We start from the raw sequence: 15896 nt of genomic DNA on the forward strand, positions 1-15896 counted from the left end.
TGCCTTTGAAGAAATGCAATTATTTTGGACATAAAAACCTATTCTTGGGGATTTAGAAACACACAACTGTACTCATCCATAGGATTTTAAAACTGAGAATTTCTAAGCAGTGTGGTTCAATTCCAGGAACAATCAATTATTTACTTGCCAAAATCCCATGTTCCAGCTTTAAAGAATCTTTCCCCGTTCTGCCAACAGGATTTTTAATACCTCACATGAAACTTGGTTTTGCAGGAGACTAAGTAAAAAAACCCAACTTTCTTTAAAATAATACAGGCATCCCTTCCCAAAGTTACCATCCTTGTGAGGTACGTAACTTAAAAAGGCGCAGGCAATAAGAAGGTAGGACTTTACATGTGATAGGCATTTACTCGGTAGCAAAGCAAAGGTACTCTCCATTAAGTTCAGTATCATGAGGGACAATAAGAATAACAACATAACAAGAAGCGCCGCATTTCTTCCCTATACAGCCATGTTATACAATCCCCTCATCAACAGCAAGGGCTGGATTACGATAGTTTCAGAACAAAGTGTCATACTGACTGTATCAGACTTTTTTAATCTGGATGGGGAAAAATAAAAAAATAAAAAAACAGCAAAAATGGACAGACCATTACGTCAAACACAGTGACTAAAAATACCTTTTGCTTAGAAGTAAAAGTTCTTGTACATCAACTATGCTAATAAATAAGTTACCTTTCTCTATAAACCTTCCCCTAGGAAGCAATCAAGAATTCCTCCCTTTCTTCCATTCACGAAGCTAATGGACAAGCTGCAGGAGTTGGCTTCCTGCAGTCAGGAACGAGCCTCAGCTACGCTGCCCTTCCTTCTAACCATGAGAAAGGAACGGGCTTTGGTTCCTCCACCGCTACGCATTGTTATTCCCACCTCCTCGAGATGAGCTTGCAAACAGAGGTTCTTACTGCTGAACTATGCACTTTTAATAAATAAATTCCTTCTTAGAGCCTCTGTCTAGTCCTGGTCCACAGAGAAGATGAAAATTACTCCCACAGCTTAAGCAGTGATACAATCAGCAGTGAGGATTAGAAGGTCCAGTGCTTACTACGCACTGACGATCCACATGGTTGAACTTCAGAGACCCAGGCAGATACATCTGGTGGCTGCAGATTTAAAGCTTCAGCTGCCAGGGAATTTCTACACTCCTGGTTACCCTCTATGGAGTCAGCCATCATATACGCAGCCAAAAATTTGGAATGTGTCAGAACGATACACAAAGCTGCACAAACACTTCTGGTCCACCTGAAGAATTCTTGGAAGAAATAGTACTCAAATATTCCAACTCTACTGGCCCCTCTCTACAAGCAAACTGGACCTTCCTCACTTAGAGCCATTTAGGCAGAAAAAAAACTTCACCGAGTGATCAACGCCAGGAATTTGAACACAACACAATAAAACCATGCAAAACACAGCCTTCTGGGAGACATTCTCAAGATGAACTGCCAGTCTTGAATGAAGTTTATCTAAGAATTCACCTGATCCTCAAGGCTGACTTTCTTCTCCTAGAGTTCAGATTTTCACACTTTGCAAATCCATATATTTTGTCCCTAATTGTTCCACTCAATCATCTCTTTACAGAGAATAGCTTCTGCCACCATGATTGTTGAGGCTTTTCACAATAAAAAAAAAAAAAAAGATGAAGAGGAGAAAGAACACACTCAAATATTCCTGCGTGCTCATCTCTCTTCAATACTTGGATTTGAAAACCATTAAGCATCGCTAAATCTTACTGTTGGAAAAAAATCAAGGGAATGTGCGTGTTTTAAGCATATCTGTACTGGCAAACTCTTTAGGCATAATGTGCTATCAAGTCCCATGAGGTTTTTAACTACTAAAAAAGGGAACCTAAATACAATTTTTTCAAGAGATTTAATGTTTGAAATGGTATTGAAACTCCAGTCTGACTGCATTCAGTTTCCACTAATAAAAGTTCCACCCTATGGATATCACACTTTATAATATATTTGAACAAGTAAAACAGTTTAAGAGATGCATTTTTCCTACGTATTTAATGTTAAGTGCTTTTGAAAGTAGTCCAAAGCAAAGGTTACAGGTTCTATTCGTACGGTACACGGTAAGCTCATAACAATTTTCATACTAATTAATACACTACTTGATATGAAAAGTGGTATCTGCTGAAACACTGACACAACCTGTATCACAACTTACCCGGGCTTTAAATTACCTCATCGGTGCCATTTGTTTAACTACTACTTAAGGTCTTTCAAATTTATTCTACCTCATTTTCATGATGGATTGCTCTTACCCAGTTCCTAGAACCTTGGAACACTTTTTGTCCTTATCGCTTGAAATTGGCTCTCCAACAACAAAAAAAAAAAAGGTGAAGAAAATCTACATCTTGATAACATTTAGTTTTTCTGTCAAAGCAGCTTTCTTTTAAATGATAAATTTACGTAACTCACTAGTAAATAATATGAAGTCACACCTTGGGAAAGAACCCTAAAATCAAATGCCTGATGCACAAATGTGGGCTTGGCATATGGGCCTGCTCTCTCATGGCCTACTCTGACACAACACAGGAATGGCACAAAGTGCATTTAGCCTCAGGAAAAACACTATCACTGTGCTGCTCTAGAGAAATTCCTCTGGTTCCCACGCAAGCAGCACCAGTAAGATCCAGACTCACTCCGCACTAAGCCCTTACAAGCAAAAGGAACCCGAAGAGAGGGCATCCTAACCTGTAATTTCACCTACCTCGCTAAAATTGCCAGGAATAAAAAAAAAATCGTTTCAGAATACTACATCAAACACATATGCTGTTCAAGGGGAAAAAAAAAATAAAAAAAAAATCAGCGAAGACGTATTTTCTTACGTAGCCTTTCTCTTGCAGTAACCCCCGAAAGGTGAAGGTGGGCTCAGTGCCCGTATGCGAGGGGCTGTAACTGATGACCACCCTGGGAGGTGTGATGATGCCCGGTCACAGACCAGTATGTTCCTGGCGTGCTGCACACACCCATGAGGAGGATGATGACAACGCTAAAGCCTTACGACCGAAAAAAGATTCTCAATCTCGCTTTCCATCTCACAGAATTCCATGTGCAATGCCTTAGGCATGAAGCACTGACCATTAAAAAACAAATTAAAAAATACACAAACACCTTTTGCACTGTATTTTGAACAGAAGAATCGTCTTGTGATTTCTCCCTGCTCAGAGACTTGGGAAACACGGGTTAATTTCCTACTTTATCCATACCCTATCTCTACAACTTAGAGAAAGTCTAATACCTTTTGTGCCTCAGCTTCTCATCTGTAAAAGTGGGATAACAGCATTTCCTTTCCGCCAGTTGTGTGAGAAGTAATTTCAGGTAGCACAGTACTCAGAGCAAAGGCTTGCATTTATGCTGTGCACATCCACACACCGCACACTCAGAGTAACGAGATGCAGATTTCAGTGCACGTCCTTTGGTGATATTCACAGTAACTAATAAGTTTTACAACAAAACCATAGTTTAAACTTTTCCTCTACTTAAAAGGGGAGTGCTTTGGTTTTTACACGCAGACTTAATTAATTATTTTTTTGTCTACACCTCAGATAATAAAACTATTCCAAACTGCCCAAGTTAAGTAATAAATCTTGACCCTATTCAGGCTTGTTTTTCAGCTTTGCAGGAACACAAAACAGAAGAAAATCCCATACACCTAAATAACTTACTTGATGCAGAGCTGATATACAGAAGCTAAGGCTTGACTATAAAAGAAAATAGACGCACGGTTTCCCACATTATAATCTGTGGATTACTTGCTTGAGTTGTTTTGATTAGTAATAAGGTGTGAGGTTAAGTTGTTGTAATAGTATAGTCAGGGTAACTGGGTGCTCACATAAATTTGACAAGAAAAATTGGAAATCAAAATGGTAATCTACTGAGGCTTAGGGGAAAAAAAAACTTACAAAGTTAATATATAAAACATTTAAGGATGAACAAAGGTCACGTTTACAGTGACAACAAACGGAGCTTTCCATAAGGTGACATTCAAGACCCTACATTACAATCTAGCAGAAACAGGATGTCAAGTCAGGTAAAATAATTGACTGCTCTGATTTTAGTGACAGGGTATATTAACGTTTCCCTTGATTTTTAAGTAAATAGTTAGCTTTGTGTACTAATTTACCATGATTGGACAGAAACCAAACAAGCAAATACAGCAAGCTGAAATATCTGAAACCTATTTAATCTCTGATCTATTAATCTAATCTGATGATCTCCATTACTCCAGCCTAGATCCTCCAAGGCATGAGACACGCCAAATTCACTGCTTACCCATGTTCGTTAAAATAATGAATAAAAAGCTTCAGAACTGATTTCTCTGTTTACAAATACACCCATGTCACGTCAAGGTATACAGAATCCCAGAAGGAAAGCAAACATACTAGATTTTTATTGTTTTCTTTTGAACATTACCATTTATTCCTTTTTCCTTCCACCTCTAACTTAGTTTTCCTTCCACCTCTTAATTAGTTGAAAGAGAAAGGACTCAAAGGATAATTATCAATCAGATTTAGTGTTCACATGGCCACTACATGGTAATGCTTTCTTCTCATATCTCTTCTCACAATTTTCCTCAAAATAATGTCAGATAAGCTGGTTTGCACCAAAAAAGTTAAACTAACACCCACCTTCCAATAAACTAATTTTAATCAGTCTCATACAGTATCTGTAAAAAATAATTAACACTTATGCCTCTGCTACACATCTTTTAAAGAAGGAAATACACAATTGCTTCCAAACTTTTATAACCACACATGAACACACAACAGTATGCAAATGAAAAATGGAGAATTTCAGGATGATAATACATGCTGAAGATCAAAACGTAAAACTTTTTTCCCCCTGGTTATAACGTCCCATAGACAAACGTACCCATTTAAAATGTATAATTATTTTAAATGCTTTAAATACTTTAAAATGTAGAGTTGTTCAAATACAACTTAACGCATGAAAAATATACAGAAACTTCAATCTGAATGCTTGAAGTTTCCATTCATAAAGTTACAATCCGTGGACCTCACTTTATAATACAGTTGAAAAGGTGACGGCTTGAAGAAACCCATTAAGCTGGAAGAACCTAATCATCACATAGGAGTTCACACTCTTAAAAACCCAACCAATTACAAATACAAAGGTCTGAAACTGAAGCAGTTTGGTCACCGTATGGTAACTCATCAAATTGCCGTTCACTTGGCACGTGCAGCTTTTCACCTGGAAATGCATTACTGCTATTCCTTCTGCCTTGAAAAGATTAAGGGACCAATACTGAAATACAGAAAGCATGAGACATTAATAATATAAGTAGCATCTTTACATAAAACACTATAAAGCAAAAAGAAGTATTTGAAAAGGACGATACTCTTCTTAAATAAAATACTTCTATTACATTGATATTCACAGTGATTTTTCTGAAATCAGACACCTTCGCCCTAGCCATAAGATTGAAGCGATTTGAAATGGAAATATTTCCTGTCCGCTCACTGCCAGTTTCTGTTCCCAGAGTGATATAACAGATGACATCCAGTACAATAAATTCTTTTATTAACCATAAATTTGAGACTGCTTTAGGGATTTGAAGCGTTCAGTTTCATGCTGAAAAAATGTAATGTTATCCACAGACCATCAGCATGTGTAACAAAAACAGAGCCACAGGTTACGCGACGTTGATCAAACTATGAAAAAAACTCTTTTCAATTTAAAAATATTTGAAAAAGCATTTACAATCATTTTTAACCTATTATTTTTAGAGCTATGCACACTAACTGATCTTTTTTCTGTAGAAAACAATTACTTCTAACAAAAAAGTCTCTATATAGAAAATCAATACCATGAACAAGTTTCCTTCTAGCAGTCGTCTTATTTTAGAAGTGACAACTGCAATGTAAGTTTTAAGAGCTTAAGCATTTAAATACGTGGATTAAAAAGTTAAACAGAACCTGTATTTCTCTCAAAGTTTTACTTGACTTTCTTTTACCTAAGTTAAACTGAATGTTTAAACAGCTAATCCTAAAAAATTGAACAGGATGATAAACACAACACACAATATAAAACCCTTTCAGTTTAAACCTTCATCTCCATTAAAATAAAATAACGTTATTGCAGTAAATTGAGAAGTAAATCCAAAGACCAGCAAGTTTCACTCTCAATATAAATTATAACTTACAACAGGAATACTACTTGGATGTGATTGTAAAATATAAACATGGAAACAATTATTTTCTCTGTTGCAACAAAACTTAACCATGTTGGAGGAGGGGGAAGGGGAATCATACCTATAACTACAAATCAACTTTCCATGCATGCAAATAAACTACTGGAGTTTACATATTGCCAGCTTCTCCGGTTGAATGGAATATAATAAACAATAACTAAAACACATGTATCAAATGTCACGTGGTTACACTGCACAGTGGCCATCCACATCTACCAGCACTGTTAAATGATACCGGGCATTATTCTGTCACTTATTTTGTGGCTTTGATTCCTACATTTACTGCCAGAATGTAATAAAAAGAAACTTCTGTCCTTGCAGCCCATTCTTTAGTGAGCTGAATGTCCCATTTTTAAACCTCTGCATGACATTTCACGGCTAGTGGTCCTTATTGAAAAAGAACCCCAAAAGTGAATGGCACGATTAGTGAATTACTCTTACAAATGCAACTGTATGGAGGAACCTAAGCTATCCCAACCTGCATTATTCCTAACTAATGAATAAAAGATAAAGGTTTTGTTGCCATTGATGTTCTGAAGAAGCATGGAATAATAACTTTTCACCTGTTACGGGTCAGGCCAACTTAGGTGTTTGTTTTGTCTTTTTGATTCTTATTTTAACTTTCTTTGTGGTTAACCTATTACTCCTGTCAGAAGCTAAATTAACGTAAAGATAATTATTAGACATCACCAACATAATTTCCTGGAAAAATGTAAATAAAGCAAAACTGTAACCATTTTGGAATAGATTATGTTACTGATTCTTTGAAAAGTATCTTTAGCTAAATATTTGTATTATACAACAGAAAAAGCAAAACATTAGATATTCCTTTATAACAAAAGCATCAGGCTGTACACCTGGCCCTTTCTTCTGTTGGGGCTGTTAATACCTGCCTTGGGAAGTGGTATCAGGAGGCCTCAGATAAAAATTCTGACGCAGTAAATAAAATCAAAGCTCTTTATAATGAGGAACGATCCTTAACTTACTCCACCACTACAGAAATTTGCTCACAGATACTGTACTCATAAGAAGTGATGTCTTCAGACCAAGCTAAGAAACAGAGGGAGTTATACGAGACCTAGTGGGTCACTCTGTAATTTTAGTGGTAATCTGCCCAAATTCCATTCACAAACTCTAGGCTGCACAGCGAAGTTCCCCCCTCGGGTTACAAATGAATACACTACTCTTCATTTCCTGGCAGGAAGGGCTGTATAGCGTTACCGTGAGCTCTTAGGCAACTGCTGTATTCCACCCGAGCTGGCTGCATTTCAACAGGCACCAGAGTGGTTTCTGAAACGTTATCATCATCTTGCTTGTGAAAAATTCACTGTTCAAAAAATGTTCACATGAAAAATCTTATATAATATGGACTTTATAAGCTCAGTATACCAAATAACCCCAAACTCTTTTGATGAGATACTTTTTAAATTCCCACCCTTGAGGTGTGTTAGTTTAGGAACCTTTAAAAAAGTATATGAATAGTTACATGGAGCTAATCACAAAATTAGCTTAGGGATTTCCCCGACTCCCTGTCCAGTCCTTGGCTCTTCCCTCGTGGTGTAACTCACCCCTTCTGAACATACGCTTAAGACAACTGCATGGGGACCTCACTTTATCCATGTCATTGAAATGACCCCAGTTGTGAAATGAAAAAGACATAAGGATACTTTCAATTCCAACTGTTTTAATAATGCCATTTACAATGCAGCTCACAAACAGGTGCATTGAAGCAGGTGGGGAGGGAAGGGCAAACAGCAACACCAAAGTGGGAAGAATTAGACGGGAGTGAAAATTTCACCAACCAGCTTCACTGCTGAGTCAATGTAAAACATAACTACACCGTGAGCCACAAAAGAGAACAAATCCCACTGAAAGTTAACAGGAGTTAGGGCACTCCATTCTTTTTCAGAATCCCACTCCAGTCTTCTAAGGATCTGCTCACACTTACAGGGTGAAGCCTAAATCACCTGTTTAAACCCCATATCTCTAAGACTTCAAGGGGAAGCCCAGCACAAGCTTGAAAACTTTGCTAAAATGTTCTGAAATTCAGCAACGTCCCCGTCCCGCACCGTATTTAAGGCTCATCCAGACAGAGCAAGCTTTCTGCTCAGAGTGAACTGCACAACTTACCGGTTCCAGCTTCCACCCTCATTTTGTTACTACTGCCTATAACTAGGGCCAAGCCCAGACAGGGAGAGAACATCGATCCCCATTCGAAGGGCTTTGAGACAAGGCACCTGAGCAGCTCAGACAGAGGAAAGGGAAGGAGTTCTTCATCGCCTGGGCAGCCAGCCGTACCCAAAGTTACTCTGGTACATTTAAAACAAAATATCTGTCCCTAAGGGCCTATTTGTAAAGGAAGTTATTACTACGTGATAAACTAAGATGTACCTTTAAAATGCACCGACCTACTCTGTGACAACACACTCTATGGGTTGTTCCAGCACACACCTACGCAGCACTGAGACTGAAGATGGCCATTAGTTATCACGGAAGCCTAAGCATCAGAAACGGCCATGCTAGCAAATGGCTCCGCTGGGGCTCAGCCGTGAAGACAAGCGTGATGCCCCACTAACACGGGGGTCCCGCTCCTGCTGTTCAGCTCCTTGGCTCCCCGTTAGTCCGGCAGCACTGCCCTGTGCGGAGAAGATGCACCCAAACACTCCCCACCTGGGACACTCTGTGGAAGTGAGCTGCGTTCTGAAACTGCGTCCTGGTTTAGCGGGCAGGAACAGCCCCGTATCCACAGAGAAGCAGCCAGAGAAGACGCTTGTTTTTCAAGTGTGCAAAGCACCTGGTTTTGCACCGAAGGCAGCCACAGCTGGTCAGTGCCAGGCAATCACGAAGCATCAACACACTTGAGGTATAAAAGACAAAATCCCATCAAAACAGAAGTCAAAGTTTTGCCACTGATTTTAACAGGTCAGGTTTTAGCTCTTTAGACAAAACAAAACAAAAAACCCAACAAACAACAGAAACAAAAACACTGAACAAAACCTTTAGTATTTCACGTTTAACAGGAAAACAGACTGGGGTGTTGTCCCCACAAGCAGATGACAAATAGAGGCCTACAGATAGTTTGTTTAAATCATTGTATAAAATAAAAAGATAATGTGACTATAAAAAGTCTCTAAAGTTGTATGGTTTTATGCTTTCTGATTCCAGGCCAGTCACACCTGGAATACACATGTTTAACTGAACAGCTGATAGCTTCTAGTTTTAACAGTTTAGAAGATCTACTGTTTGGCACTAAACATTCTCATATTACGCCTTCCTACTAGCTAAACTAAATTCACAAATAATTTTAACCTGTATTATTAAAAAAAAAAAATCATTCTCTTTTAGCCTGTAAAATTAAAATTATAAAAAGGAGACCTTTACAAATCAGATTATTCTTCGGAACTTTATATGCAAATAGATGAAGCTAAACTTCACTGTGGCTATGCAAACAACACCAACAAAAAAAACCTGTTCATGAATCCCAGAATCTAAGCAAATAGCTTGTTTTAATCTTGTAGTTTTACAACTTTAAAGGAAAATATTAGAAACATACATAAATATTTTTTATATTATAAATACAGCACTCAAGAAAATAAGTTTATTTTATAAAGGTAGGGTCTATTTTAAGCGTCAGTATTATGAGCTTGGGATTCCCATGGAGGACTAAAACCCTCCATTTGAAAATACAAAGCAAAATTAATTAGAAAACACAGTTTGAGTGAAAAGTATTCTTGCGAAGTGTTCTTAGAAAGGATCACCTTGAATGCGTTTGATGCTGAGGAGACGCCATAACTTTTCTTCACACAAAAGCAGTCATCAACAGAACACAACCAGATGTTAAGTTTTCTTTTCTTAGTTTCTGTAAACCCCTGTGACCTCCCTCAAATTAAAAAAGGGAGTAGCATTTTTAAAGCCACAGGAGCTATCATTAGTGAAGCATTCTAAGGATTTTCATTAATTCATAGCCAGCCAACCAGGAATTTTCCCACAGCCGTATACAAAAAAAGTCAGAGAAGTCACTGATTGCTTGGTTGGATTTGAATGTAGTCAGAAGTAAGATCAGAAATATCTAGTCCCTCCCACTGATATAAGAGCGAAGAACATCGGGAAGGTCAGAAATTAAAATCCAAGTCTGCCCACCAACCACGAGGAAAATCCATATTGCCATATTATAGCAGGTAGAGAAATAGTTTTTATATAGAATTTTGTGAGGTACGAGAAACTTATAGATAGAAATCCACTATTTAGAAACCTTTGAGCACAGAATCGCCTTCCAAGCAGAACTGCAGGCCTATCATCTCCTCCGCATAGCGCCCTCAAGACTTAGATGCTGTCTAGTCCTTAGTGTGATACCCACACAGTTTGTAGCAACTTATGACCCGATGGGCACATGTAGTTGGAGCCCTTTGAACTCTGCATGCTCCTCATTTGTCCCTTGGAGTTTCTGTCAACCCAGGGTTCCAGCAGAGGAGCTTGTACTTCCAATGTTAGATCATCAGAATACAAAGGTTACAGAGAACAGAAGAGGACACTTCGTCAGCACTTCACTGGTAGACGCTACAATGATCTCTGCATTGCTGTGACACGTTACGCTCTGCACAGAATCAGTAAAGGAAGAGGGCAGGTACAGAGTCAAAGTCTCCATGCTGCCAACAAGTAGGTGCATCTGCCAACACAGAGGTCATCACTTCACAGCCATCTCTGCACCCTGTCACATCACCGAGTGGTACAAATTTGACTCAGATCAGTCATGAGCACACAACTCTAATTCTGTTGAATTAACCAGAACGTACATTTCAGAGCTTATGCTTTCAGGCCTGCAAGAAGAGATACGATACCTGATACAGCATGAAATCCCCTAGGACACAGCCACCTCTCACATTTGTTAGAGCACATTAGAATAAGCAACATGAGTGATATGCCTCAAAACCAGATTTACTGTCTTGCTGAATAAGTACAAGACCAGATCCGTAAGAGTAAGAAAAATAAAGGATGCTTACGCACCTACAGCTTCAAACTTAAAAGGCAACATGAAGAGAGAGCATAACATGCATTTAACAGATTGCTATGACACATTCCAGATGTTCAACATCCGTTTATGTACTACTGATAGATATTGACACTATTGAAAATGTCACTTGTCTGTTGCCAGCATCAATGTGTTTTTCATGCAGTAGGTGAGCCATCAGGCTTTTTTGTCCCACCTGCCCTAGAAGTGCCTGGCCCTCTCCCAAAACTTCTTGATAGCTATTCAGAGGTACATAGTCCTACCAGTGAAATGAAAGAGCAAGGATTCTTTGGTCATCTAGAAGAAAACTATCCCTGCCCTTTACATTCTGCATCATGCATACCTGCAGGTTGATACTTACATTAATCTTGTTGTACTCTATTTCATCTCTACATAGACCTATTCAAAAGGTTTTGCTAGCCACAGTTCCAGCCATAATAGTGAAACATACTATTCCATCATACGTACATTCCAACACACTAGTGAAAGGATTTCATACTTAACTCTTAACCTGGTCATTATAGATTAAGGAACTCATGTTCCTTAATGGATTAATGGCAACAGTAATGGATTGTTTGGCTCAGGCTGAAGGAGGAGCAGAGGAGTTTAGTGTATTGGATAGCTCTGTCGGGAACAGAGAACTACTTCTGTAAGCCAACAGAAGGAATTCATCCACCTGTTTGAAGACATTCATCACCTACTGCCTAAAAAGCCTATCAAGGAATGGAGGGGTTCTTAAAAAGTACGGTAAAAGACACTTGGTACGTGTCCTTTACTAGGATCTAACAGAACATTTTGAGTTTGAAATGTGTGAAAAATCCTCGTGAATAGCCAAGGAAAAGTGTGTGTGACCATTGAACAGGATACCAAATTAGGATTCAGACACTTCCTAGCCACAGAATTACCTTCCTTTTGCTATCCCCTTACCACCTGAACGATGCAGCAAGAACAGAGTACCAAGAGGCAGTGTTCTGGCATATCCACGGGACTTTTGCACTGTTATCGGCACAAGGAATAATAAAACAGGATGTTTCAAAGCCAATAGTGATACACACTGTAACAGCCCTTGAGTGAGACAGAATTCCAAAGAATACAATATATCCTGAAAAGTATGCTGGTGCTTGCAAACCCTCTAATCCAAGCTTCAATTATTTTTAATACTTCAGATTTAGAGAGCACAAATCCCTACCTGCACATTTAATTTCCCTGGCACTCTTGTAATCCATCCATACAGTGGTGAGAGGTGACAGGAAGACCAGAACAACAAAGATGCAACTTGTACATGTGGCTATAAGTACTATTGCTTACACTATCTCTTTTAAAACATTGACATTAACATGAAACCCTCTTGCTAATCTGCAGATTCCCTCATCTTGGTCTGGAATCTGCTTCTGTGAGGCTTCCTCAGTGGGTTCCTGCAGTTTGTTGTTGTTTGCTGGCGGTTTAAAAAAAGAAAAAAAAAAAGAAAGAAAAGAAAACCACACACAACAAACAAATCTCTGAAATGTGTTCTTAGAACATGCCCTAGTTGACCTGTCCAGCTGACTTGTTCTAGAACTTATTCCAGAATCATCAGCTGCGCCTCATCTTGTTCTGGTTTTAGCATGATGGGCTCCTCTAGTGCTGCTTTATCTCTTCTGCCTCCGTCTTTGCTCCGCTTAGAACTCTAAAGACTGTACTTTGGGCAGGGATGAGAATTTAGTCAAAACGCACAGGTAAGACTGCTAGTTACTGCTGGACTGGCAGCTGCTCTAACTTGCCTTGCCATAAATGTCGCACTTCTTAGTGCTCTTCCTACTAGATGGGCTCCAGCTAAACTGACTCCAACGATTTCTCCGAGCTACTGATAAATCACAGTAAGTTTGTTTCCTCAGAATCATGTTCTTCATTGCAGGCACAACGTAAACTAACCAGAAGAGCGCTGCTATTCTTCAGTCAAGAAAGAGCGCGTTTGGACAATATCTGCTAGGGGTATTGGACTGCTAAAACCAAACAGAACAGGCCCCACGAACAGAAGGGTTAGCACAGCAGGTATCACCTCGCCTTCTGAGTCTTGGTGGCAAACAAGAAGAGATTTATAACACAGAAAACTTGGCGAGAAGAGACCCATGGAAAGCTGCTGTTATTAGAAGACTTACCAAAACTCAAACACCGATACGAAGTCACCAGATGCACCTTTACTGTCAAGTATGTTCCTCTAAGCCCTTTTCAAAAACACATGGCCAACCAAGAAAGTCTGTGTTCAAATTTTAAGACAGCTGTAAAAACACTGCTGATGGGCTAAAACCAAAACCCAGGTAAGAACCTGCAGTTATAAAGTACCTATGAACTTTAGAAAATACTGCATTAAGAATTTATGTTTTCTGAGTTTTGGTGGCAAACAAGAAGTAATTGATATACACTTTATATATATACACACACACATATATAAAAGACACTTGATACATAGACCAAGAGAAAACTGGACAGTCACTCAGGTTTATTAAGAAACATTTCTTAATTGTACTTCCCTCTGTTCCTTAATACTTATTGCCTACACAGTTTGACTCACTTCCAAAAATTACAACTGCTTGTTTTATACCAGTACACCCATTTGATAAGGGGCACCTTCTCCAACCCATGTAGGCCACCGATACTTCTTTATAAACCCAGAAATGACATCTTTGATATGGTCTTGAAAGTACAATTTATTAAGTAAAATAGGTTCAAGCACCTTAAAATAATCATTTATACCCTGGCTCGACTGGCAGAATTTTGGATAATCAAAGGGATACCGTCTGTGTCTCTGTTAAATAAACACTGCAGTAAAACTACAGAAATTAGTCTATCCATAAGCCTAAAATTAAGTACTTAATATGTACTGATCTAGCCATAGTTCCTTATTTTAGGTTACTGTAATTCGCACTTCCATAAAATAATTTTTCGTAATTAATATAGGGAGAAGGATATAACAAATAAACATCCATGTATTTGATATAACTTTTGTTTGTTTTTCTAGGTGTGATGTATTTATGCATAATGTTCATTTTTAAATGTAAAAACAACACATGGTCTAGAAACATCAGCATTACCCTAAAGTTTCAGGAAAAAAATGGATTTCAAATACACTCCATTAGAGTGGTAGCAGTATATATAAAACCAAAGCAATATACTCAGTTCTCCACTAATACTTCACACTCCTCTTATCTTGCTTACTTCTAAAAAACATGCTAAATTTACGGGTAAAATTCAGCCTTTAAGCAGAATTAAGCAGGCAAGTTCACATCAAAGCTTTGTTTCATCATCTTCAGACTGATCTGTTGGAAAAGACAGCTGGTCCTCATTAAACACCCTTTAAATGTTGCAGTTTTAATTAAGTAACATCTATGTTATATTAACATTACCAAATAATTAACTAAAGAAAAGCTAGTATCATCTAATCATGACTGCTTAACATCTTTTCACGAGTGGACTATAAAGTATTAATCTATTAAAGCAGAACTTGTTCTTAAGTAAGTGTCTCAAGATTTTAAATTAACAAGTCTGATACAGTAGTTACTACACTTCTACTTACTCAAAAGCAGATTTTGGGGGGGAAGTAAGGCAAGGAGTGGAGTTCAACATCTAAACTAAAGGGCATGATCTAGAAAGGAAATCAATCAAATCTGTAACAGTCCTAAGAGATTTCAGATAATAGAAACCTTGTTAAATCAACAGCTTATGAATTAGCATCCTATTCCGATTTCCCAATTTCACACAAACATACAAGGAAATATACATTTTTGTTGTTAATACAGAAAAATAGCTTCAATTACATACGCAGGTTTATGTTTCTACAATTTTGCTCTCTAGCTTGTCTGGTTGAATGCTCATATGCTGAAAACACGGCATTTAAGCTGTATAGCCTCATAGCTTCTGAAGAAAGATTCATCTGCTTATTTAAACACTAACATACTTAGGCTACTTTGTGCATTTTTAAATTAACTTAAATAGATAGATGGTCATCAACACTTTTTGACACTGGACTAAAAATGGGGTCACATACTCCGCTACCTTACTTGATAAATTAAACTCAAAAAAAACCCAAAACAAACCCTGGAGTGATCTTGAAGCCAAATCCGAAGCTAAACAAAAGTACTACAGATGCCTACCTGCATGACTGACCATGCTTGCAAAGCCTTGCACTCGACATGTTGCATTATGTCTCATCAGAGACACGCACTAAGCTTTAAATGACACATCTAATCAATTCTAAAATGCTATCACATTGTTCTATACGCCAGTGGAGAGTAATCTATTGATTCTAAAAATTAAAAAAAAAAAAAAAAAAAAATAGGATGGCATCTGGTCTGCAGAGCTTTCAACTAACTCTGGAACCGTCTATAGATTAAAGAACCCCTGATGGCAAACATTAACACCTTCCACCATGCTTCAGCTCAGGTCTGTCTTCTGCCCAATACCCCTTAAAAATTTTGAATACTCTCCATGAGAAAATATGATCTTTAACTGTTGGAAAATAACAAGAAACAAAGGGAGGAATTTAAACTCCAGTAAATTATTTCTTACCATTTTACAAGGTATTCTTCCTCTTAAACAAAGTTCCCAAGACATATATTTAGCTGGGAAAATTACTTCAGTATGACTTAGCTCTGTGCTTAGAAAAATCCTAGCT

At 38.1% G+C, this 15896-nt stretch overlaps 1 protein-coding gene across 2 annotated transcripts in view; it reads right to left on the reverse strand.

Annotated features, from left to right (window-relative positions):
• The window catches only part of IL17RD (interleukin 17 receptor D), a 69938-nt gene that overhangs the window by 27466 nt on the left and 26576 nt on the right, over positions 1-15896 (reverse strand). The window lies entirely within an intron of this gene.

This window comes from Larus michahellis, chromosome 10, assembly GCF_964199755.1.
Source record: "Larus michahellis chromosome 10, bLarMic1.1, whole genome shotgun sequence".
NCBI lineage: Eukaryota > Metazoa > Chordata > Aves > Charadriiformes > Laridae > Larus > Larus michahellis.